General features: G+C 46.1%; 1 protein-coding gene across 9 annotated transcripts in view; it reads right to left on the bottom strand.

Annotated features, from left to right (window-relative positions):
• Positions 1 to 25,664, bottom strand: part of LOC126870284 (headcase protein-like) — a 151,575-nt gene that overhangs the window by 86,573 nt on the left and 39,338 nt on the right. For 2 of the 9 annotated variants that reach the window (XM_050627847.1, XM_050627850.1), the window contains exon 1: positions 1,536 to 1,698. The exons of 5 other annotated variants lie outside the window; for them this stretch is intronic. The gene's annotated coding sequence lies outside the window, so the exon portion shown is untranslated. Of the gene's footprint in view, positions 1 to 1,535; positions 1,700 to 25,664 lie in introns of those variants that run through there. 2 more of the 9 variants (XM_050627848.1, XM_050627851.1) reach the window with 2 other exon arrangements.

Raw genomic sequence — 25,664 nt, 5'->3', positions numbered from 1 at the left:
CTGCGTCGCAGTTGACCTATCAACAGGAAATGCATGTTACTTCTAAACGTAATAAAACACTGTTTAGATGTCAGTTTGTGTGACATGATATTATAGGAAAGTAATTAGGAAAACGTTAGTCTCGATTTTCTATATTTTTTAATGTAGAAAGTATTTCGATAGAAATTTTTAAAAGAAGTTAGTTGGCAGATGCGCGGAAATTAACTGCTTGGCGTATAAATTGATTTCAAGACAATTGTTGAAAATATATATACAACGGTTACAAAAACGATTTGCATATGCCTATCATTTCCAACGAAACGCTTTTTTATCAGGTTTTATACGTATCCCATTTTCCTAACATCAAATTTTTCTAATCATATGTAAATATACACCTGCTACTAGATGATACGAAATTTAATATACCTAAATCTAATTGATTAGGTTTACCGGTATATAAATGCTATCACACAATGACGTGCGAATACTTGTTGAGGCGACTGCATATATACGAGACACGAGTAATAAGCATGAAATTCAAAATGACACGAAGAATGATGTACGTAATTGTTTCGAGCAGTCTACTTGATTTAATAGCCTCTTTCAATCCTCTGTTAATTAAAAATATCTCCTACGTCATGCCAGGCTTTGAAACAACTTACACATTTTGACACGATGCGTGTATCACTTCACGTTGAAGTAATAAATGTTATCTCTACGTTGAAGAAACGAGGAAATTGGCATAACTGAGTAGCAGATACATGTTATCTGCAAAGAACACACGTTTGTGCGAGTACGTGTTTCTCCAGGAAAACTAAAATATAAAAATCAAGACGTCGATTGCTTCGAATTGTAAAGGAAAACAAGTCCGGAAGATGAAAAATCATATGAATATTCGCGATAAAAGCCATCGGTACCTTTTATACTTTTTCCTTATAAACTGAGAGAAACTGATTGCTCATACGGAAACGGTAATCCCGCGCTGGGAATGTCCCCGACGTTTTTAATTCTTTCCTGTTAAAATAAACAGCGAACGCTGAAAAGATCCAACGAATAGTCAATGTATAATATTTTAATATAAAATAGAAACGAACGAACGTATCGTTTTCTCGTGGCTGTCACGATCTTGCACAAAAATGACGTGTCGCTATACACTATATATCAACGATTATGTTAGAATTTCGAGATCTCGAGTTTGTACACACGTTCCGTAGAAACCGCGAATTTCAAAAACAATATCAGTTTAACGTTCTACTAGCTTAGAAAATTCTTTGGCGAAAGATCGTATCGTTTAATGAAAATCGACTTAGAATTCCGCTATCTTGGAAAATTCTTTGGCAAAAGTTTCGACGAACTAAAAAATGAGAAACTTCAATTTCGAATTCACGATAGAATTAACAGATGATCAGATTTAATTACAAATAGAAGAATGATTCGAAATTTTTGCTCGCCAATGGACAAACCTCGTGAACCAACAAAGATAAATTCATATCCAGCGGTTAATACTTATTAAACGATGAATAACACAGCCGAAAAGAAACTTCTTAACCACTCACCTGTAAAATCTCATCGCAAAGAAATCACTTATTCTTGTACTTTTATCGACAGTGACAGACTCGTAGCAGAAGTGGAACAATTTTTTCTGGACGCTTCGAGTCCCAAGCAACGATAGGATTCGACTGTTCGGGACGAGTTACCGCGACTAAATATGTTCCAGCGTCCCCTGCTTACGTAAGCCGTTACTTTTTCCTCCTATCGCCTACCACTAACCAATCTGGCCCGAGCATTCGCTTGATTAATACCGACACGTGAGGTGACGCCTGGAAGAACCCGTGTGTGGGCCCACCTTCGGTCGAACGTCACGTAGAATCAACCGCGAATCCAGTCGGTATTGTTTCGCTTCCACGGGTAGCTGTAACAGGTGCCGTTTTATGGTCTTGCGGCCATGTGACTTTATCGATGATATTCGAGTAGCAACGTAATCGAATAAACTGATTTTGTCGACAGAACTGCGCGAGAACTTTATCTGCAATCATCGTATAACAGACAAGGGGCTGATTTTAGGCGCAAAAGTGAATGGAAAATGTAAAACAAAATTTGTTTATACGGCAACTTTTACAAATCGTCCACACAGAGAAAAAATTTATACCAATCGTTTGCGTATGAGTTTAGAAAATTTAATCTCTTCGTAGAGCTTAATGTCTTGACGGAGGAAAGGTGGGAAAAGGCAGTGTACGATCAAAGAAACAATTTGTTCGGCAAAAAAGAGAGATTTCAAGGGTCGGTGGGAATACAACGAGGGGGGAGAGATTCGCGAGAAAATCCCTCTTTTCCGAATAGAATCACGCCGAAGAAGGAACAGGTATACGGAAGCGTTGTCCGGTCGCGTATCCTCAAAAGCTCTCGTTCCTATCATATTTATGAGATGCCTCGAACCAACTGACTGCGACACCATATATATTTTATATATATATAGGGACGGGGTAAATCAGCGTGGTCAAAAAGTGGCTCTCTGTCCGTGTGGAAATCTATGTATTCGGTCGCGCAATAAGACGTGACCTGCACGAGTGGGAAATTGGCTGAAAGCTCACGTCGCACGGTCTTCAAACGAGAAAAATCCGGAGCCCTCCCTTTGAACCTGTCGATTCTGCGAAGGGGAAAAGGGAAAAAGGCGTTTTCCGCGATTCTATTGCCCCCTTCTCCGCTCCCGGTTTCTCTTTTGCTTCGTTCGTTTTATCCTCCCTTGTAGAGATCGACAGAATTTCGATCCGTCGGCACCCTTCGATCCATCCGAAAAGTCGCAGCACATTGGCACGCAATCAAGCGGTAGTTTGAGCCGACCGACGCCTTCCGAAATGGTGGCGCGTACAACTCACCCCCATTCTTCTAACCCAATCGAATTCATCGCGCCGCATTAGCAGCTGTCGAAGCCGATCAAGGTCGTTATTCGATGCGAGCTGAAATCTGGCCACGGAAACGGCAGCGAAACGCGGCAAGAGCCTGCACGATCTCGTCCGCCTTTTCCTTTGTCCGACGACAATGCGACGAAATAGCAGGGACATCGGCCTGCTATTTCTCTTCCCGGTCCCCTGGATCAATGGGACAAATTGGCACGAAATAACGATTAGCAAGGGCATCCATTGGCGAACCCTTCAAAAAAAAAAAAAAAAAAAAAAAAAAAAGATAAAAAGAAAAACGCGAAACCTGCATCCGCTGACAGTTTTTGATCGGAATACGGACATGGCAAGGGATCGATTGAAAACCAAATCCTCTATTGTTGGCTGAATCTGTAGAAGCCGTGACAGCAGCTTGGGAACGTTTCGAGCTGTCGCAGGGTGTCGTGACAATGACGTCGTGAAGACGGAAGGCAACCTTTGATCTCTTTGGTGCCTGATCACGTTGCAGTCTCGATCGGTCTAACTCTATTGAAATCTCGGTTGTTGGATACATTTACAGAGTTTCCGACAGTAACTGGAGATTGCTCGGATTTGTCGCAAGACAACGGACAGAGATGATACTATGTATCTACGAATGAAACAATTTTCGATACTTCTAGTTCCGACTACTCTAATTATATCGCAATCTCGAACAGCAACTCGGGACCACTTCGAGTTATCGTAAGACGGCGCAACAAAGACACCGTTTTGACGAATGGAAGAAAGCCTTTGATCGTCTTTGGCGTGTGATCATTGTGTTCTAATTCTACTGCAATCTCAAACATTCAATGGATTACAGAACGTCCGACAATAGCTTGATATCACGTGAAATTGTCATAAAACGATATAACAAAGACGCCATTTCGACGTGCGAAACTTCGATGTGTTTGGTCGTCGCGTTCTGATTCTACTATAATTTTGACTATTCTAATTCCATTGCTGTTGGATCATCGCGTACGAATTCTGCTCGAATCTCATTACTCAGGAGCGCCCGAACTTCTACGCCATTCGAAGTGCAACCACGATCGACACCGTCTTCTCCGTTACGTAACTCCGTCGCGTATACACGGCAGGTTCCATGACGGAAAAAACGACCGAGGTAAGAATGCCAATGCGATTTTCCGAAACGTGTCCAGCTGCACGATGTAACGTTACAAGATCGTGGAAGTTTCTTGACGAATTTCCCCGTGACCGACACGTAGGTAGAGGAATCGCGGAGAAGTCATCGGATCGCGTCAGACTGCTGATTGTTACGCAACACGCTCGCGCGCGAAGCCGGTTACAGATCCGCACACGCTGTGTTCCTCGATTCCGCGCGTATTCTCTCTTTCTCTCTCTCTCTCTCTCTCCTCTCGTTCTCTAGCTCACAGCAAACAACTTATATAATACCGTATATTTATCCACAGGCACGAGTTTACTGCACTACCGACACCGTTCCCTCTTGTCTGCGGTTCCGCCATACGCGCTAGAGAAAAGCGTAAGCTTGGCCGAGCGATACCTGTTCATTACGTGGCCCCGGGGCGGTCTATCCGAGAGAACACGTGACGCGTCGCTGTCTCATTAAGAAACGACGCTGGTTCCTTTCGGATCGGCGAGTTATTGTCGCGACAGGCGGTGATTACTTATCGACGTGTGTCGCCGTGGAAACACAGGCCTTTTCTAATTATCGCGCGAATAACATCCTTCGTGAATCCAGCGTATTTCGCTGTACGCGTAATCGAAGAATCAACAAAAGTTTATGTAATCTGCTAACTATTGGTAAATATTTTTTTTTCAAAAATGCACGGAAGAGAAGTATGATTGATTTATCGTGAGACTTTCGTTTGTAAATCTATCGTGTATCTTTCTTCGCGTATTGACTCTTGGAACATAATTGTACACGTTAATACGTTCTCGACTACTTTTCTAAGATAAAGTACCGATAGCGATCGAAGAAAATTAGATCAATGAAAAACCACGAATCGTACACGCATTTGAAACGAAGCATTTACACCTCGCATTCAACATCGTATCGTCGGTTACATATTCAAAAACATTTATCAACGAGGTTAAAGATCTCTAAAAATCATCGCTAAAAGGGACGTATGTTCCTGTACGTAGAAAAATCCCGATCGAAGTAGCGTTAAACGCGTCCCAACTAGTTTCTCGTCCACGATACGCAGCGACTACTCTGTTATTCCGAGCACGCGGAGGAACGATGTTCGTTTGGAACGGAGTGAAATTCCAGTCGCGGATATCCAGTGGATCTCAAGTCTCGCCTATTCGCTGATTCTTCCTCGTCGAACAGATGAAATACGTAGCAGCTGAATGCGTGTACGAAGGAAAAGATAAATGCTCGTCGAGTTGGAGAGACATCCGGGGACGCAAGAGTTACGCTATCGGTTGGTGTGAGCTTGCACGCGCTTCGAGCGCGCACGAGAGTCGGAGACACGCGCGCACAGGTAACTGTGACTGTTTGAAGAACACGAGAATAGACACGAGACGGTAAACAGCGTCGATCCCAGACGATAGCGCGTAACCTAGCCCAAGAAAAACCTGATTGCCGAGCAGCTATAACATTCCGATACGTAAACATACGATCCGAGTGTTTGCCTATTGCGTCGCGAATGTTTCCAATCTCGTACGTGCGCGAGTCGCGCGAAAGAGAACCGACAGGTGCGAGTGAGATGCGTGGAAGGAAGAGAAGCTACGGTGTGGCTATAAAAGGGTATTTGCACGTGCCTTTATTTTTCAATGAAACCTTTTTTTATCAGCTTCTACATTTCATTCTCGTAATATTCAATCTTTACCCTCGCATGGTAATATCATCAAACGGTGAGAAATTTAACACGCTTGGTGTCAGGTATTACGCGCACAAATGCGATAACGAATAGAGTACCGTGCAATTACTTTTCGTAGCCACTGTAGGTATAGTCACGGATAGTATCGCAACACTTATCATGGGAAATTTTTATACTGTGCGTTTTATATATTTTGAAATTTTATTAGACACGATCGCGTGTTTGGACATACTCGTTGAAAACTTCACTTTTGCTCGGTGAAGCAGTACGAAGTCGAATTGATTTGTCTTCCACAGGAGGCGATGCGGCACTCCGGTACGAAGCGGCCAATTATTCTACGCGAAAGACTCGTTATCCAATTTGGCTAACAAGGAGAACGATTGAACCGTCCGCCTCCGATTTTAACGAGCTTCTGGATGTTCGCGCTACGAATACCATGTTATCTTTAACCCCCTTCGACGTATGCGACACTCTCAATCTTCCACGTTATTCGTAATTGCGCTAAAACTCGCGGTATAACTATAATAATCGTGATTACAGGAAAGTGCAGCTCCCGGCTATCGAGTCAGGCCCGTGCGCAGAAATTTCACTTTTCTACGCGGAATATATAATTTTACCGAAAAAGGTGAAAAAGGTTGGAAATTTCTAATGGTCTTGATTCGACGCGTATCCTCCGATTCATCCTCAAAGATTCACTTTATACTTTGTATTCGATTTTAAACGGTTGCGAATCGAAAATAACGCCATACGTAGTACTCTGAATATAATTTATAAGACTTGGATTTAATTTTACGAAGCGGATACAAAGATATATTTAACTGCAGCGTGGGTGATACGACGCGCAATACACGGTATACATAGTCTTGATAACTGACTACTGTTTTATCACACTACTCTCGTTATCGCGATTCGAAATAGGTCCTTGTCTTTAAATGCGTTTCAACGATTCCAATTCTAACCGCGCATTCGATCATTTTTGTGGTTCATCGCTATTTAACGTCCACTTGGACCAGCGTAATCGTTGCGTGTCACGGCGCAGTAGGTCCTTAGGTAGCTTCGTGATTCACGAGAGGAGAACGGAAAGAACGTAGAAGGTAAGCACACGGTCCATCACGTAGAAGCGCATGGCCACGTAGCCAGTTTATTGCGCGCGAGCGTGCAAGTTCATAAGAACGTGACGTAACAGATAACGTGACACGACGCCCATCTCTCGACTGGATCGCGAGGCAATTTCTGCTGACAAGCTCGCTGGAATAATGCAACCTCGCCGAAGGGAATTACGCTAACCTGCTGTGTAGAAAAAACAGATTCTTTGATCGGCCTCGGCGCGCTGAGAGAAGGCGAACAAACGTGTTCAACGAGAACGCATTCTAACGACATAATTACGTCTGTTTTTTTTTTTTTTTTTACGAAACAGCACGCTTCTGGGCTACGTTGAACCGTGAACTTTACTCTGCGAGATTACGACTCGTTTGACGACTATATAGATATAGTTATCTGAATGTTCGTTGGCCATCGAACTGTCGTTATGGAAAAATGGTTCTCAATTCCAAATTTCACTCTTTTCTATCGTATAGATACCGTAGTAGTCTAATACCTCGATCGTCGTCCAACTCGCAGATGCCTCAACGCAACGGTGTTACGCGTTGAAGCTTCGAGCCTTAATACGTTGAGGTTCTAAAAGGTTTTCCAAGCGAGGATCTAGCCATACCGATTCCTTTTGGCGAAGTACGGTGAAGATCCGTTTTATTTCGTCCTACGTTTCGGATTGCCGTGGTTAAGATGGCTGGCTGATCTCTTCTACACTATTTTTGAAAGCTAGAAATTGGACCCGCCAGCCAATTAAGGTTTGACCAGCCAACGAAGTGTAGCTATAGCAGGTATACAGGTAAATTTACAGCGTATAAACCACGTGCTTGGCAAAAACGTACAAGTACAGCACGATGCCAAAATAAAAATAGATACAGAATTAGTTATTAACCCTATAACGTAGAATACTTTTCGAGCTACCCGAATAGAAACGTACAGTTTTGTTTTCAGCAGAATTGTTTCCTGGAACTGGAACTACTTCCCTCTAACATATAGCCACATATATCACGCACAAATTCGTCTATCTAATCAAGGTAAAAAGGAAAAAAAAAAGAGAGAAAGTACACGTAATCGTGTTTTTATCTGCATAAAAGTAGGTTATTATCCAATATTACCTAAAGCATTCGCATGTTTTTAGTAATCTAAAGAGTTATACGCGCGATACCAACCGTATTTACCGGTTTGGTAGTTCCAGAGCCAACTTGTTATTAGATTATTTGTATCACGAAGCGCAACACACGCCGACGCTCGTATTGACGAGGTCGGGGTCGACATTGAAATCCGTCGACGAATCGGGATCTACGCTAACCTAACTCGAGCCGACAACGATAGCTCGTGTGCGATAACTGCTTTTATCAGAGTCGTTCGCTAAGCTGTGGCACACGCACACGCTTCTAGAAACTTAGAGAAGAGAGGGAAACGGATCCTCGCGTGTATGTGTCGGTGAGCAGACGCGTGCTGGTTGGCTGGTGCGTAAGAATAGAGCTAGTAAATAGCTCCGGCTGCTCGACGATATTACTAACCTAGCCCAACGCGTTACGACACCGAGTTGTGCCGAGTCGACCCTGACGCAAAAGTAGCAGCGTGCACGCGCGCACCGGCCTAGCCTAGCTTAGCGCTTAGCGGTCGTTGACTGAATTTTATGCACTCGATGCAAGTGCGCCGTGCTGACTCTCTCTTTCTTTCTCTCTGTCTCTCCCTCTCTCTCTTTCTCTTTCTCTCTCTCCCTCCCCTCTGTTGCCACCAACTCGAGTCGATTCGTGGTGCACAGTGTTTCGAAACGAGCGCCTGTGACTACGAAAAAGTCACTAACCTCGCACTATTGAATTACGATAATTACCATTTTCTTCCAACGAGTAGAAATTACATAGAAAACTGTAGCGTAGCTGTCTAACTGTAATGTAAATACAATATCTTCGCTTTACCAACGTAACAAAATGTCAATTCTACACGTTTTTTTTTCTACAAAAGTATCCTCTGTCACCCAGTTCTCTCGCAAATATTCTTCCCATGAAATCCAATTACGGACTATAGCATTTTCCATGCAATATCCCACGATTGGCAACAATGCTCTTAAAAAACCATCGTCCTGTTTCAGAGAGGCTGGTCTGTCGGTCATCGTTCGACCCAGTGTGCTCGCGTTTGAAAAAAGATTACCAGTCGGAAAAGAGAAGTTCCGTAATCCTATTGTTTGCCGCGTTTCACCACGGAGGAAAGGGGAACAATAGAGGCATTAGCCGCGTGTTCGGTTGGTCGGTCGATCGTAGCCGCGACTAAAAACCATGTGCCTTTATAAACACAGCAGCAGATAACGAAGCTGACGGTGTTGGCTCATCGAACAACAGATATCTAACTTGCTCGTAAACAGCGCGTAGTGTTCGAGAACGAGCATCTGTCCGAGAAAAGTCGTAATTTTGATCATTTTCTATTATCTAAATCGTGTTTCTTTTTGTACGGTTTCTATACGTATAATATATACAATATATGTAATTAGCACATAGATGTCTTTTATCTCTATCGTCTTATAACGAAGGAAATTTTAATCGATACAATTATTTCCACGCGATAATCGAAGAAGGAGAGTCTCGTTTGAAGAGAGAAGATAGCCGACGAATTCCTGTGTTTGCGTTCCTCTAGAATAAATTAGCAAGCGCCACGGCTTCCTGGCGTGCGGCTGCCGGACGTTAAACGCCGATCTCGAATTAGAGTTCCCGTTTCGGTGCCAGCCAAAAAGGTGTTCGTGGGCGGTGATGCGCTCGCCTTACCGCTCGTCGAATCTGACGTTTCTTCATCCTCTTTGCCAATACCAAACTAACCGACAAACACAGTCGAACAGCCAAATAGAAGAACGCATTGTTACGCGAGCTTGGGAATTTTTCCATTGGGTAGATCGTTCGTACACACGCGGTGATTCGCCGAAGTATTCAAACGTTCGCAGAAACCTTTCATCAGATTGTTATAGAATTCTGTAACAAATTCTCTCCCAAGAGACTACGACCGATAGTACGAAATTCACAGAAATTTCTTTTTCCGATCCCCAAATGAGAACGCATAATACCAACGTGAATTTCATCTCGTATAACGCACAACGTCCATTTATACCAATCTCAAATATACCGAGTGTCCCATGATTTATGGACAAGTATAACTTTTATATTTCGGTCGTCGGTAATTCGGATATTAAATACGAAAGTTCGATCGCCGAGGATCGTAACTTTCGGTTCGAAGTTCACGTACGTAAAGGACGAGGGGGAGGGCACGGGTCGCTGAAAAGTAGCGAGTTTCGTAAGAAATATGCGCGGATCAAACGGGAGATGGCGCCATAAAACGGTTACAGCGTCTCTGGTGGCCGGATGCACGTGGCTAGGTTGAAATAAATTCCAGCCTAAGTACGCGAAAAGTTTTAATGGGGCCGCGGTATTTACGCCGGGACAGCCCTTCTTTATTCCGTGGAATTTATGGCGCGGCCATGTTCCGCATTAACGGAGTGTCCCTCTCTGTTTTCGCAAGAATACGCAAAATCCGACGTCATAGCCTCGAAACGCGGTATGCAAATGCGAACCGGAGTTCTTAATGGTCACCTTAAAATTCGGAACGACCTCGGGGAGCAGGTAGGAGAAATATTGAAGCTTCGACTCGTAATGCGAAGCGCTTTGTCCTCCAATGTTCGAAGAAATAACGAAACAATGTGACTTCGAAGATTTCCTCTGGCATAAGAAACGTGCGGAGAATCTTCTACCGATAGAAGAATGAATCCAACGGACGTAATCGAGCGGCCACGAGGCACGCAGTTGAGTAACGTCTCGTGCATCGCGATTATCCCGAGCAACGTGTCCGAAATTCAACAGGACACCCGGGGCTAATCCTGTAAATAAGAAACACCGGATTCGTTCTACCGCCTCGTACACGTTTATTCGAGCCGTAAAAAGCTTTCAACCCTTTGCGGTTGGATTATTCTCATTATAAACGGCCACTCGCTTAATTCGCCCCTACGGTGAATTACCGGAGACCAAGCAAAAGAACAATTTTTCGGCCGATCGTGCCACGGATCTTAACGGATTAATTGTATCGGTAGATCGTGGATTTTTGCGCACTTGTGGGAAATTAATATAGAAAAATACGAAGAATATCCGTCCTAAGTAGAGTGGCTGGTGAGAAAAATAAGCACTTGTTAAATTTCGTCATTTTTTAAGTACTTCTACTTTGCTTGATTTGCATGGCGTCATTCGTTAACGCGCAAGATGCGCGCTATTATTTTATTTCAGGCTGTGCACGACCTCGTGGTCCGTACGATACCGAGGTAGGCACTAGGCGGATATTACACGGATAGGCACTCATACACGGCACGTTCTCACGCATTTACAAGTATATTTTGAAATCGCGTGTCCGATGCGGAAACATTGTCGCAGGTCAGTTGAACGTGACGCGAATCACGCTGTCGCGCCGCTTGCCAAGAAATTCCTCGCAAGCACCGGACTCGTTTAGTAGCCAAGCTTCCTCGATATTGAATGGACCAGAGTTGTTTTCCTGCTCGTTTGAAACGTCTCATTTACTATTTTTCTCCTGCCATCTCGTTTCCTCGGTTCGATTTGACAGGTTTAGTCGTTACGTGTTTCTTAAACGCAAAAAGGATACACGAACGCCGCCAATTTTTTCAACGAAACAGCGAAGCGACTTTGTAAAAAGTCTGGGTCGTTCGAAGAAATTCTCTGCGCGAGATCGAGCTTTGTTTTTCTGTCGTGAAACCTTGGTAAGAACTCTGCAAATATTTTGTATCGAATAAATCTCGTTTCGTGAGCGCGTCGTCGTTCGCTCGAGCTAGGTTCGGTGGCGAATACACGCGAGGCCCGCGAGCATTCTTCTCTTGCTTTGGAGTCGTTTCACGAAAAACGCGACACATTGCAGAAACAGAAAACACGGTTTGCCTTTGGTACGAACCACCCACGTTTAGCTCACGGCATTGCGGTAAACCCTTCGTTTTACTTGTCAAACGTAATTCACAAGAATATATCGCTGAGATTTTATACGTAAAAACGTGAATCGATCAAAACGTAGCTTAGAAAGTGTTAAAACATGGTAACATATAACTGTAGCTTTGAATGTAACTAACGTTGGAACATCAGCGTGTCTCGGAATTAATCCAATCTCCGCAGCCCAAGGATTAAAACGTACATAAATGGAGAAATAAATGGTTAGCACGATAAAACTCTAGTGCTTGTTTTTCCATCTCCTTGCCAGGTCTCCCGCAACCCTTTTCTTTGTGTAAAGGTGACAAAACGCCACGATTAAGAACAGCCAGTCCAGCGAGGGTCCAACCGGATGGCTGATGACACGCCCGAGACCTCTTTCGAATTAACCAGCGGAGCAGAGGGTCGTTTTTCAGCTTGACCGTACACGCATCGTGTAACGTATCCCGCTTTTTTTCGCGTTTTCTCTTTGACGGGTGTCACATTCGGCGCCTCTTTCGCAATTTCTTTCACCCACGGCCGAAGAAGCCGTGTTTCGTGTTCGTTTGCCACCCCTTTCGTGTCACACCAACGTCATTAAAGCACACTAAATGACGGTGGCACTCGCGTAACGACGATTCTACGTGCATTAAAAACGCGCAGTATGTAGAAAAGAAGAAACGAAAGACTTGTACCAACCGTCAGATGAGCGAACTATCGAATTTTTACTAAATCTATCTTTTATCCAGCTTGCGAGATCGAATAAACAATCGAACAAATTCGCGAAAGAAACGTGTCGCTGTAGTACGTAAATTCAGTTAAGAATTAAACGCTAAGAAAATGGACGAAACGTCTGACAACGTTAATTCGGTAGATCCATAGCGATCTTAAGCTGAATCTCGCTCTTGATTCCATGCGCGATAACCGTGTCTAATGAAAAGCTAACAACCAGATTCGTAATCCACTGAAAACCACGAAAATCACATGCTCGAGTCGGCGACCCCATAACTTCGAGTGATTCGATCCCCGAGAGAAAATAGAGGAAGACAGGATTATCCGAGTCACCTAAGTTTCAAATTCTATCTCGAAACTCGATCGTTGTTGTAATACCGTACCGTATTATTATCTCGGACCAAGTTTTGGTAATTTCCTAATTTTCAGTCGAACGTTCTTCCGACTCGAATAACCCTATCTCACCCTATACTTTTATTCTTTGCGCGAGCTTTCAAGACCACGTTACACCGGTGATTTCTCTGATCGTGATAACCCATATCCGGGATCACTCGCGGCAATTACGAAACGCCTTAAGACCGTCGAGACTCGCCTCGTTCCTGCAATTTGCATGTAAAGCAGCCGTAACAGCCCTCCTCGCTCCGTTACCCCGTAAGATGGCCAACAACCAGAGTTTAGAATCTCTCTGTTACGTGTCAGGACATCCCCCTTTCGACTTACCGTGAGAGAGCTCGATTAAAAGCGACTTAAAGCGCGACTTACGCTCGCAGGCGCGCCGATGTACGCGGCGGATTATCTTCGAACTGATAGCGAACGCGTTGGCGCGCGTCCCGCCGGGACAAAGCGGCGCGATCGCTATCTCGATCGACCACCAACAGGCAGGCAACGTCACGAAACGCGGCGCTCGCTCGATACACGCGAGAGCTCTGCCTCCGATATCGATCGCGATCTAACGCGGATTCGCGTCACAGTTCCACCAACGAGACACTGCCAGTGTGTGTTTTATTTGCAAAGCCGATATACGCGCCGCTTCGAAGCCGGATTTCTTCCTGCTGGTACAGCATCTCTCTCGTTCGTTGCAGATTACGCGGCTCGCTGGTTTTTAATCGAATTTTCCGTCGAATCGATTCCCGCGCCGATAATCCTGTCTCGAACGCGACATCAGCGCGACACTGAATCACAAAAGTATTTCAACGTTTACAGAAACTCGACGAATTTGTCGCTAAATGCACTACTATTGCTACTACTACTGGCTATATCGGCATCAGTTTGGAACATCCTCTTTAATGCTTCTTACGATTCACAAATTAGAGAATTTAAAGAAGAGAAGAGAGTTTGTTACGAAAGAGACTGGCGCTATGAGCCGGTTTTGTTGTCGCGTATTGGCTTATTTGCTTACAGTTTTAGCTTACTGTGTACTATTTTAAAGATGCATAGATTTTTGGAGTCGGTACGGCATAAAAAAAATGGAGGCAAGTTGACAAAGTCGGTGGATGCTACGAACGAAGAGAGGTCGGATAAGCTGCGAGCCATCCGATAGTGGAAATTTATGTCGGTCGTGAGCGAAAGGCAGAGGAAAGAGAGGGAAGGTGAAATTCAATGGCGAGATAGATCTAATCGTCGAGGAACACGGCTCCCGCGACTCGCGTTTCACCGCTCGAACCGACAATAAAGCTCGTGTCGCGAGACACCCTCGTAAATTTCTGGTTTTCTTTTAGAACTCGCTTTTTCGCCGAGATCGAGATCCGCTACTACGACTACACGTTTAGACGTGAAAATCTACGATCGACCGTAATACATCTGTAACCGTAGAAACGCGAAGAAAATATAAGATCCTGCGGCGGAAACCAGTCAAAGACCTTCATAACCCATTTTATCGGTGAAAGCTCGCATTCTTCCATGGTTGGCAATAACAGCGAGCTACGGGCGGACGACGCGCTCGTTTCGCAACCTTCCGGAGGGTTATCGAGACTCGAGGAGAGGCCCAGGTGAAAGAGAGCAGAGGCCCGTATCCTCTCGAAAGACTCCAAGACGAGCATTTTAATATGACAGAATCCTCTTACCGCCGGTCCCCTCCCTCTCTTTCTCTTTATAAAAAGTTTAATATACCGGTGTTGTCCTGCAGCCCCTATCCCCCGTTTCGCATCCCTCCTCTCTCTCTCTCTTTATCCCCTAAGAATGTTCACTGTCCTCGAAGTGGAGAGGAAAGGGAAAAGAAGAAGACGCGGGTGCTTAAACCTGGAAAACTTGCCGGAGGACGGCAATAAGCCATCTCTCGATGATCCCATCCCCGTTTTAGGCAAGCTCCCTATAAATCTTCATTATAGTATGCCACGGAATCGCGATAGCGACGTGGAGCCGCGCAGAAAGATCGGATAAAGTCGACCGTGTGGAGAGAGCTTCCTCTTGCCTGGCAATGCCGATGATAGATCGAGAGCACGAAGAGATTTCGAGGAGAAGGGAAAAGGAGGTGGGAAACAGGGTCGTCGATGTACCGAGAGTCTGCGATGAAACGCGGCAAGCTGGATCGAAACGTCGAGACGAAGAGCGAAGCAACGTCTCGCGACTTCGACACAAAGCCGAAATCCAGTCGAGGATGAGATTTCGTCGAGAGGCCGAGAAAGGCCGCAAAAACGCACCCTTCTTGCGCTGTTTCTCCTCTCCTCTCTCTCGGTCGTTCTCCGTCTCTTCCACCTCGTCTGCACACCTTTTCTTCTTCCTATGTAGCGACCGTGCCAAGTTGGCATCCGAAGTTCGCGTTACGCAATCCCGGAGCGAAATCCCGAGACTAGCTGTTCTTTGCTCCAAGAAAAGCCAACGATCTCCTCTCGGCCGAAGCAATATCTCTTCTCTTCTTGGACGACCGGATGATATATACGCGTCAGTTGAATCACGTTGCACCGTGTACTTTATTCGTGGAGTACCCCCTCTTCCACGTTTGCCATGTTCTTCCTTAGCCTCGTCGTGTTTTTCTCAGCTGCTCTCTCTTTTCTAAGATCGTTACTTGGCATACGAACGTACGCGTGATATCGTTCGAAGACTATGAAGCGATCGATCTTAGAACGAACTTGAAACGTTACGGTGGTTAGGCAGAAGAGTGGTGGCATCGCGTCCAGCGTTGGACTTGCAATCTCCCACGATATGGTTGGGTTAGGTACACGTAGTTGTTTGCTATCATTTCTTAAGGGAAACGATAAATTATAGTAAAATTCTTGTAACTAAAAGATTAACTGGAAGGTTACAAACTTCACAGTGTGATCCTTACAACGATATATCAAGAACAGTGTGTGTACCACGCGCTGTTTGCAAAACTACCTAAGCCGCAGTCGTACCTTGGCACTCGTCTCTCGCCTCGGGAACACGATACAGCCTCTCTTCCAGCTGAAATAGCGCACAATACCGCGCGTTACAGCGCCACATGGAGAATTCGAAAGGAGGACGCAGCGGCCAAGGTCGCTTTATCCCCGTTCAACTTTACGACCGACAGAAATTCGATTTCTCGTGTTCGCTACCCACCATTCTACGTGTCCTTTATACCTCTACAAGCCTCTGAAAACACCTTCCTGTCATAGATACAAAAGCTCGAAAAGCTTCAAAAAAGCCTGATATCTTCCGAAGAAAATAGATTCGACCCAAGAAAAAACAGACTACGACGGATTTCACGCGATCCCGATGTACGTGCACGGACAAAGATCGCGAGGGAACGTGGAAACGGTGAGAATCGTCATTTGCAGCAGGCTCGCTCCTGGTCGCGTCAAAGGGCCGCCGGCTAATCAGCTCCCCAAACAGAGACCGAGGCTAATCTTCCTCGTCTCATCAGGGTTGGACGACGCCAGGGGAAAGCACGGAGAAGGCGGAGGATGAAACACCCCTTGATGTACGAGCATGTTTGACGCGGCAGACTATCGGAGAATATTGTAAATCGCTCGATAATCAGCCCCGATCTTCTTCCAATATTTCCATCAATTACCGTAAAACCTCTACTGCCTTGTCTTCGAATCCGTTTGGAAAAATCTCTTCGACTGTGTGTTAAATTCCCACGACGAGCAACATTGCCACAAAAGTTGAACTATTTCTCGCCGTAACCTTTGGTCAGTTCGGCTTCGAAGAGTCTCAGTTAAGGATTCGAGATTCGTTTTACTTTATTACGCTGCGCGAACGTCGATATGTTCGAATGCATAAAAGTATGTACGCAGAAATATAAACGGTTCGACGTGAAAAAGTTACAGATCTGGAAATCCGAAGGTCCCAGTTTAAAGACTACGCGCAACTCGCTCATCCTCGACGTCTATGCGAGACACGATCAGCCGGACGAAAGAGAAGTTGTTTCGGTGTGCGTGCGTAGGAAAATGACATTAGCCCTGCGGGGGTGTGGTACTCGAAGAAGGAGCGGCGCGAGAAGTTGCTGCAGGTTCTCCCCCGATGATGGCCGAAGCCCGTAAACGGGAGCCATCGGGCAGACAGCGTCGTGGGTCTGGAGGAGCTCGTACATCAACTTAATGCGCGGTTGACATCCCGCAGGCGTGCGCCGCAACGCTCCCTTCGGTGCACAACGACGACGACAAACCTGAGAGACAGAGTCGGAGAGCGAGCTCGGTTGGCCGTCATACACAATGGCTTCCGGTTCTCTGGAGAGAAAGCAGAGGAGAGCCGCCGCGTGACGTTAGGGTATGCTGGTGTGCGGTGGAGCGGCGTGTCCTTTTGTGGCCGCGTGCACGAGCGAGCTGATGCGCCGAGCGAAGAGAAACATAGAAAGAGATATAGCCCGGTAGCAATCGTGAAACGAAGGGCGAAGGGAGAGGAGAGAGAAAGGGGGCAGAGAGAGAGAGAGAGAGAGAGCGCATTGTGCCCTAATCACGCTATTGTCTGGCCGCTGATAGTTGACAGTCCGCCGGCAGGCCGCGTCGAGGATGACGGAAACGACGAAACCCATCGTTAAGCTGCCTAGACGGGGGAGGAAACGGAGGAAAGGAACGCGTGGACGAGGAGGAACCAAGAACGAGGGGACAGGAAGGGGTTGTCGCTTGATTTTCGACCGGACTCGGCCGTTTACCAACAAAGGGGTAAAATTGCTTCGGAGGGCTGCGTCTCTGATTACGACGATGTTCATGGAAGGGAGGATAAGACGGCCACGGAGACGAACAACAGGGCGAAAAGGAAATTTGAAACTCGCTCGTGGAAAACGAGCACCGTTCCGAGAGAGATCCGATCGATGATACTTCGTTAGCGTCGGCGTAGCTGACGATTCGTTTCAACGGTCTCTTTAACACGGAGAGAAGAAAGGAAAGCAGGAAACGAGGAGCGGCATAAAAAACCATCCCCCTGAAACGACGAAGGCGTTCCGCCGAAAAAATCCAGTCGGATAAAAAGCCGAGGAAAATCGAGTCGTTAGATCCTGTTGCTTCCGACAAGGCGTAAAAAGAGCAACGATACCGTCGCGCCTCGGTGGGCAATGTCGCGCGAAACGCGATAGCTATGCTTCGGCACCGAAGGCATACAGGGGGTGGAGTTTCTCCTTCGCCCGTGAAAGTCATTACTTAAGATACGACCACGCGGAAAAAAAGATCCGCCGCAAAACACACCTTGGCTCGCAGCTCTAGCGTGCCACACCCCTCGATTACGGTAGTTGCGTGGGTTGAGAATGTCGGGTGCGCGGCCAACAGCCACGAAGAGCATACAACGTCGGGCGAACTGCCTCTGAAACCACCTAGGGAAACAGGGATCTTAAAGTCGGCCGTCCATATCCGAGTAGGCTTTAAACTTTCTCTGGTAGATTTCTGCTGATCCCTCGTCGCGGAAGTAAACACTTCGGACAGACTACGGTGGTGGTGTCCGAATAAATGAACAGCCCTGGGGAGGGATCACGATCGTACATCCGGACAGATATGTTTCGACGAATTAGTCGTCGTTGCTCGTAGATCGCGGATCTTTGCGTATCTAAAGGTACGGAAATGTACGAAGTGTACGTAATATGCGAAAAAGTATATATATAATATCGTTATGATATTTAATAAACGAAGCAAATGTCCACTTAGCTTCGATCTCTCCAAAGACGTATTTCATCGTTAATCCCATTTGCTTTTTTTTTTAGTCAGAAATTTACGATCTCTCGATACAATTTTCTCTCCACTCCAAATATCAACCTCTATGATGGAAAGCTGGCTGTTTCGATTAAGTCGCGTCGAAAACAGGCGAATAAAGCGATTTGTTACGTAGAGCGCGCAGGGTGGTACACGGAGTCAGCAGTCGATAAACTCTTTTGCCAGCCGGAGGGAAGGCGAGGCTTACCGGCTCTAAGTACCCGACGTAATATTAATACCCGAGGGATGCATGCATAATGCAGCACGCGAGGATAGGCAACGCGTGGCGTACAACGTATACGGAGAGAAGGCGTGTCGGTATCGGGCTGATCGGACACACACCGGTTAAGATCTCGGCTGTTACGAGAGAACTTCTCTTATAAGGCTGTTCCGTGGTGTGACTCAATTCCAGCGAATATGGTAATCGACGTGTTTCTTCTGCGCGCCTACCATACACGCCAAGAACCGGTATACGAGACGTAGAACGCATCGTGTCGCTCGCATTCGAGTCAATAACGTCGCGTACGACCGATAATCGTGGTTAAAGACGACGTTCTGGTAAACGGCGCTCGAAGCAAAGACAAGACAGGATAGACGATCTTTCTTTCATTTTCGAAATTATCATCCCCAGGCATCGGCGTAAACGTTGGAGACGATCGCTCGATCGACCGACTTCCGAACGCCATTCCCCGTGCTTCTTTCAACTTTCTCTCTTTCTGTGTGAAATGGGTTATGAGGGCCGAGCAATCCCATGGTACGAGGGCGTCGACGCTGCATTCTCGGCCAGCGAGGAAAGAATTCGGGGGAGAAGAGACACGCAGAAGAGACGCATCACGGGGTTAGCACGGCAATACGGAAGGGTGGGAGTAGCAGGGTGGCGGCTTAGATCCGCTCGCGTCGCCTGGGTGTCTGCCGCGCCGGCTGGATCATCGGGGAAAGTTGGCGACGTCAGCGGAGTCAAGGCCGCGAAGCGTTGCAGCGCCGTCGCAGCCGGTGCTCCAGAGCCTCTCACCCCTTCCAGCCCTTCTTTTCTTCCTAGCTTTCCACCACGCACACGCGCGCATACACACATACACACACAGAGTCGTCCGTACGATGGCCGTATCTTCGAGAAACAAGCCACTCTCGGCCCTCTTCGTCCCTCTACCACTCTGCTAGGGATCAGCCTGTCCCGGAGGGGATGGAAGGGGTAGGCCGTGTCTGTGCTGCAGTGACGGTCGATAGAATTGTCTGCGCACATGCGCAGCCAAACGCTCGTCAGCTGCGCCATTGATTCCCGCCTCCACCCCCTCGAGCCACCCTCTAACCCGTCACTGTGTAGACTTAAAGGGGAGAGGGCGGAATAAAGGTAGCTAATTTGTATAACGTCAGCTCGGGAACACCTCGTGGATGTGTCAGCGAGCTCGCTACCAGATTTTCCAAACGATCCGAGAACGTACGCGAGACCCTTCTGCCACTTCTGCCGTTTCATTCTCCGCGCGAAATCTTTCCTGCCGAGGGTGACCTCCTTCGCGCCGATGTCTCGTCCTGTCCCGTTAAGAGGGATGACGCTAGGGTACTCTGACGATAGGATCCTTTCGTCCAGGAGGATCATAGTCCGGAGAAAGGAAACGTTTCCTGGAGAACGACCATGAAAACGAAGTCTAGCCATGACGCTCTTTGTTGAAACTTCGCGAGATACGGTGTGTACTGCATGGCAACGCTAGTCTGACGAGAATCGATTCGATGCAGTCTCGCGCGATCGCGTGACGTCTAGCGCAAGTAACGAGATTCATATACATGCGCTATCCGTATGCTATACCGACATCCGGAAAATTACAATATATGCTATCGTTGTACGAAACGCGACGATCGATCTAGATCGATCGAGGAATATAACTGACTTGGCCTTGGAAAAATGGTAACGAAAAAACTAGCGATACGAATCGGTTGAAAAGGTTGTCGTAAGATTTGGCGAACGCGGACGACGAAAAATTAATTTTTTGCGCTTAATCCGGAAGAATTTAGCTATAAGAATATAGTCACGTAATTTTAATTTTTTCATTCCGCTTTAACGTACGTGGACCACTCGCTCTTCTCCGCTGCCAATTCTCTCTCGTTGTTTCACTAGGAGAACGTTGGCGATTTAACGGTGTTCGCGAAAGAATGGGAAAGAGCCCGTACACATCTGGACGAATGGAACGGACAGGCGATAAAGACGGACACCGAAAAATGGAGGCGGAAAGAAAACGGTGGCAGCCGAGTACGAGGAAACAGGATATTCCCCGGGTACTCCAGGGAAATTGAGATTGGATCCTGGAGGAGAGAAACCGAGCGAATCTACTGGCAACGCGAACTACGTGAAACGAGGGAGAAGCCTCTTGCGGATAGTCTGGCACGTGTCGAATCGAAATCGGGCGAAGAGAGGGAATGTCGTAGACAAGGGACAGATTTTCCGATCGTTGTATTATCGATCTCCGTTCCAGAGATCCGGCAACATCTGTGGTTCCTCCTCTTTCGTGTTCGCTCGAATTTCGACTTCTTCATGCACCACTCTTTCCATACTTTCGTTATCCAGTTCTACGCCGGTCGTACAAAAGAGAAACTTTCTGGATCCTGTCGCAACGACGAGGTCAGAAATAAGTAGAATCTGCAACGAGAATCGAGACAAGGGGCGTGTTAACGTTCCTCCAACTGAAACGAAGCTTCTACCTGCTAGTCAGTCACTTTGTTCGACGTTGCGCCTTCATTGGCTTCCGAAGTACGTCGTCAGGTAACGATGGCGCCGAAGAACCATTTCCTACCCTGTGAAACTCTAAAAGTTCGCCAACGAGGTCCTCGCCCATAAGACGATGGCGGTGAAGATCAAACTCTCGGTGGTGCGCCAGCAGGAACGTACGAGAAACAATACGTCGAAGATTTCTGGTTAATAATGTTCTTCTTATGGCGGGCCATGTCCCTGTTCGCGACCAGTTGATAGTTTAACTATATTACTATTCGTAGACAAGTCGAGATGCATGCGATGGTACGTCTAGCACGATATAAACGATTAAAATTCTAGTTATAATATTTGAAAGCTATTCGTGATCAGAATTTCCATAACTACTCGTCCCACTCGTAAATTATTTCAAAGCTCTACCGTAAATACGATGCCTCTTCCATCCTCCAACAATTTTGGCTAATGCGGATGCAGAATTATAGACTCCCTAATCCATCGTTAATTCCAAAGATCTACGATTCGAGTACCGTTCATCCATACGAAACACCCTTTAGCGACAATCCTAAACCAAGCTTATACTTGATATTCCGCGCGAATCCGCTCGATCAATTAGAATCTTCGACGATCTCTGGTGCAGGGAGCAATAACAAAGCTCAGATATATCCTATTCCACTCGTCATCCCCGATAGAGCCACGGTTTTGGCATTCCAACGCCGTTCTCGCCCATCAACTTGCCAGGGGTTGCGGCTAATGTCGTTGATATTCAAGACTCAAAGTGCCAAGGGTTGCGTTAATGTCACCAGGGGTTCGGTGTCCGAAGCGACGCTGTTATCCGTCCGTGTAGCCGATGTCGTGGTCCACCAAGGGAGAGAGAAGCCTGGGATAGAGGCCAGAGAGGATCGTCGTGCCATCGTCCCAACCCTCGATCCGCGCGGATAACCAAAAGGGTTAGTCCGTACAGCCGTTCCAGAGATCCTTACGACGAGTCCAACTATTCTGGACATTCTCACCGCGACGAAAAACGTCCTGCCGACCCGAAACCCTTCTTTTGGGGCCGGCCGATATCTCGTTGATAAACGAGTCGGAAGACTCGCCGAGAGATTCGCTCGCAACTTTTCACCCCGATATCGTATCACTATTTTGGGGAAAAAATACCATCGTTCGAGGGTTAACAAAAAGTAATATCAAAGGATGGCTTGCTCGGAGCTTATCGATGATTCTAAATACGCGATACACGATGGTACGTAATTTAGTAGCGGAAATTTAATAGCAGCTCGATGGTTTGAGAAACGAGACTCGAAATTTGAGAAGATGCCGGGTGTGTATTCCCTCGTAAGTTCTTCTCACTTATTTTCCAAAGGGTTTCCATAGTTTAATCCTTCCGAAAATATTTCTGAAAATCGATCCAACCTAGTACCGTAACATCTATCGGTTCTTCGAAAATGATACACATTTAGCCGAATTCTAGATATTTACCATCCATAGACAGCCACCGCTCTCTTAGCAGCTATTACAACTCCCCACTATTCATCGCGGCGGCGCCACCCTTTGCCCTTGACATTCATCGACCGATAACGAGCCCGAACTTTCCTCCGCAACCTTGCACGGTCATCGCCCAAACCGATATCCATTACCACCTTCGACAAGTGACAAACAATTAACAAAATTGCGCGGAGCCCAACGGCACTACGTATATTTACTTGGAAACTTAACCGAATATGTCGTTACTGCGAGATAACGATATTTTCGTGAGAATGATCGATCGAGACAAGCTGTTGCATCAATTCCTTCCCTTCCCTTTACACTGATCGTGAAATTAAAAACTTATCGATGATTCTGGCTAATAAAATCTACAAATTTGCAAGTTGAATAGAGGATTTTCTATTCGAGGCTCGTTGTAATTTAACGGTTAGAATCTAATTTTGCGAGTGACGGTAATTTAAGACCCGTTGGTCTTTCGGAAGGGACGAATATCGGCTTCCAGGAATACGAGTAAAGCCCGAGACTGAGAAACGGTACCTGAGACGACGCATCGAGACTATCTCAGGCACTCGGTGAGGGTGGAGAGAATGGGCCATCTTCATCTTGGGGAAGACTTTAATAGGATGCCATTCCCCACTTCCGGACAATGCATTCAGTACAAACGGAACTTCTAAGCTCGCTATTGCCGTTCACAAACAGCCCCTGGTTCGTGAAAATAGCGAAAATTCGTGGCTCCGTCGTGCATCCGTTTTCATCTTTCTTTTCTAGCAATCGCATACCTTGGAAAACTCGAAATTGCGCGGTCGTCCACTCGCGTGTTATCCTCGAATTCACTACCCAGTCGAGAATTTAACTCGCGAGTTCCCGAATTTATTCGTTAGATGTAATTTTCTTTTTTGCTTGCTATCTAAAAATTAGAATTTGCCCACGAGTCAAATCTGGCTTTTCAAAAATAGTATGTTACACGATGCGAATGGAAATGCGAGGATCGTAAAGTGAAATGAGGTACCGTGCGATCATCCTTGGGGAATAATTATAGGAAAATTTAGACTTTTCCGATCGATACCTATCGAATACCTATCGAACCATCAATTTTCGCTAAGATATTTCAATTAACCTGCGTAAAAAATAAGCTCTGTAATTGAGGATAAGTAAATCTCACAACGATAGATCATGCGAGCGAAGACAGATCGAAAAGGCCAGAGCCTTTAGCCACTTTCTCGCCGCTTCAAGTCATTTATTTATGAATTTACACGTGCATGCGTCGAAATGTTAACTCAATAGAGAGGGAACATCGAAAAAACACAGTCGACCGGTAAAACAACGTGACCGTTCTCTCCAACGGCTATCTCTCTTTGGTCGATTTAACGCGAGGATCGAAAGGTCGTCGTTCCGACGCGTATGGGGTTCGCAGAAGTTCAGAGACGCGGTCTGTCTGGCTGCCATCGTGGGAACGTTTATCAAAAGGCGCTTTTCTCTCGCTGACAGTGTATCCAGGAGGGAAAACCAGGGTGTTTCTTCTCTCGCTGCGTTATATCGACCTCCCGCAGGCAAATTTCGGCGTTCGTAGCCATAAACGTTCCTTACCAGCCGCCTATCGGCCGAAATAATAGCGTAATAAATCTAGTAACTTTTCGCGAGCCACCGTCCCGAAACGGTCCGAATGGAGAGCACGGGGCGTCTCGCTTCACCGAATCCCTCCGATGGGAACACGGTATCTCCACGCTATCAAACAATCAATCTATTCCTGCTGCCGTGGGCGATTACGTTTGCAGTTAATAATTCAGGCCGGTGTTAATGAAACCTCGAAAAACGGGGGTTGAAAGTAGTCGGGATGCTTATGAAAGGATCCCAGACAGCCATAAGAAAATATAGCCATTTCTGAACAGGTTAGGAAGCATTCGAGATTATGTCACAAAAATATTTATATATTTATAATAGGAATTTGCAGAAATTTCCGCAAACTAATCAATACCATTGTCGTCCTATGAATTCTTTGACGAGTTAGACAACTACTTTATTTATCGTATGTAAAGATCGTAAGCATTGAAGTCAATGACAGATTGACAGCGCATAAAAAATATTGCCTGCAGGTAGCACCGAGAGTCGATCAGCTCGTAAATCTCGTTTCAAATTTATTTAAAGTGGAAATACCGATCACTGATTTACAGCGTATATTCGTTATAGCGATGTACGTAATATGTTTAAAGGTGATGTTCGAACCTACAAACAGCGTAAAAAGAATATGGCAAATCGATGGCAACGCTGAGCTGTGTTATACGGTATTTCTTATTGGCACGTGGCATGAATCGAGGCAAACGATGGCGCAAAAACTCGAGACAAATCGATCGATCGAGAGGAAAGAAGCAAATCACCGCGTAACGTCTCGTATTCCAACTATTTCTCTATCGAGACTCTTTCCCTCGGAGTTCCTGGGGGACGAGAGAGCCAGACGATGGTAAGGAAAAAGCCGACGGGTACAGACGACGAGTCTGGACAAAGACGGCGGGACAAAAGCGGAGAGAAGATGAAGGGAAGAAAAGGAGGGAGAAGAAAGGGAAAGTAATAGGACCGACTGGGAAACGTGTGTCTCGTGATAATACGTTTCTGCTCGCTCTTCGTTCCTCGATAATTACTCGGAATACCAACAGCGGGTGGGGAAACTCGAAACGCTACAGCGTACAGACACTACCACAGAGGATATCTTCCCTTGGTCCACACCAATTACGATCTTTCGTGGTGTAGCTTTCCACGGGAAAGACCAAACACGGGATATTCCGGATCGAAACGAAATCCAATAGAATCTATTTGTCAACGAATAAAACTTCACCGTTTAATTTGGGAGAGAAAAAAACGCGTCGTTATATCGGCGGTAACTGAACCTTGTTACGATAGCAGAAATTCTAGAGAGTCGTTTCCCTTGTTGGGAAGATACTTATACG

Source organism: Bombus huntii, chromosome 10, assembly GCF_024542735.1.
Source record: "Bombus huntii isolate Logan2020A chromosome 10, iyBomHunt1.1, whole genome shotgun sequence".
NCBI classification, from domain to species: domain Eukaryota; kingdom Metazoa; phylum Arthropoda; class Insecta; order Hymenoptera; family Apidae; genus Bombus; species Bombus huntii.
This window is presented reverse-complemented; position numbering and strand designations above follow the sequence as displayed.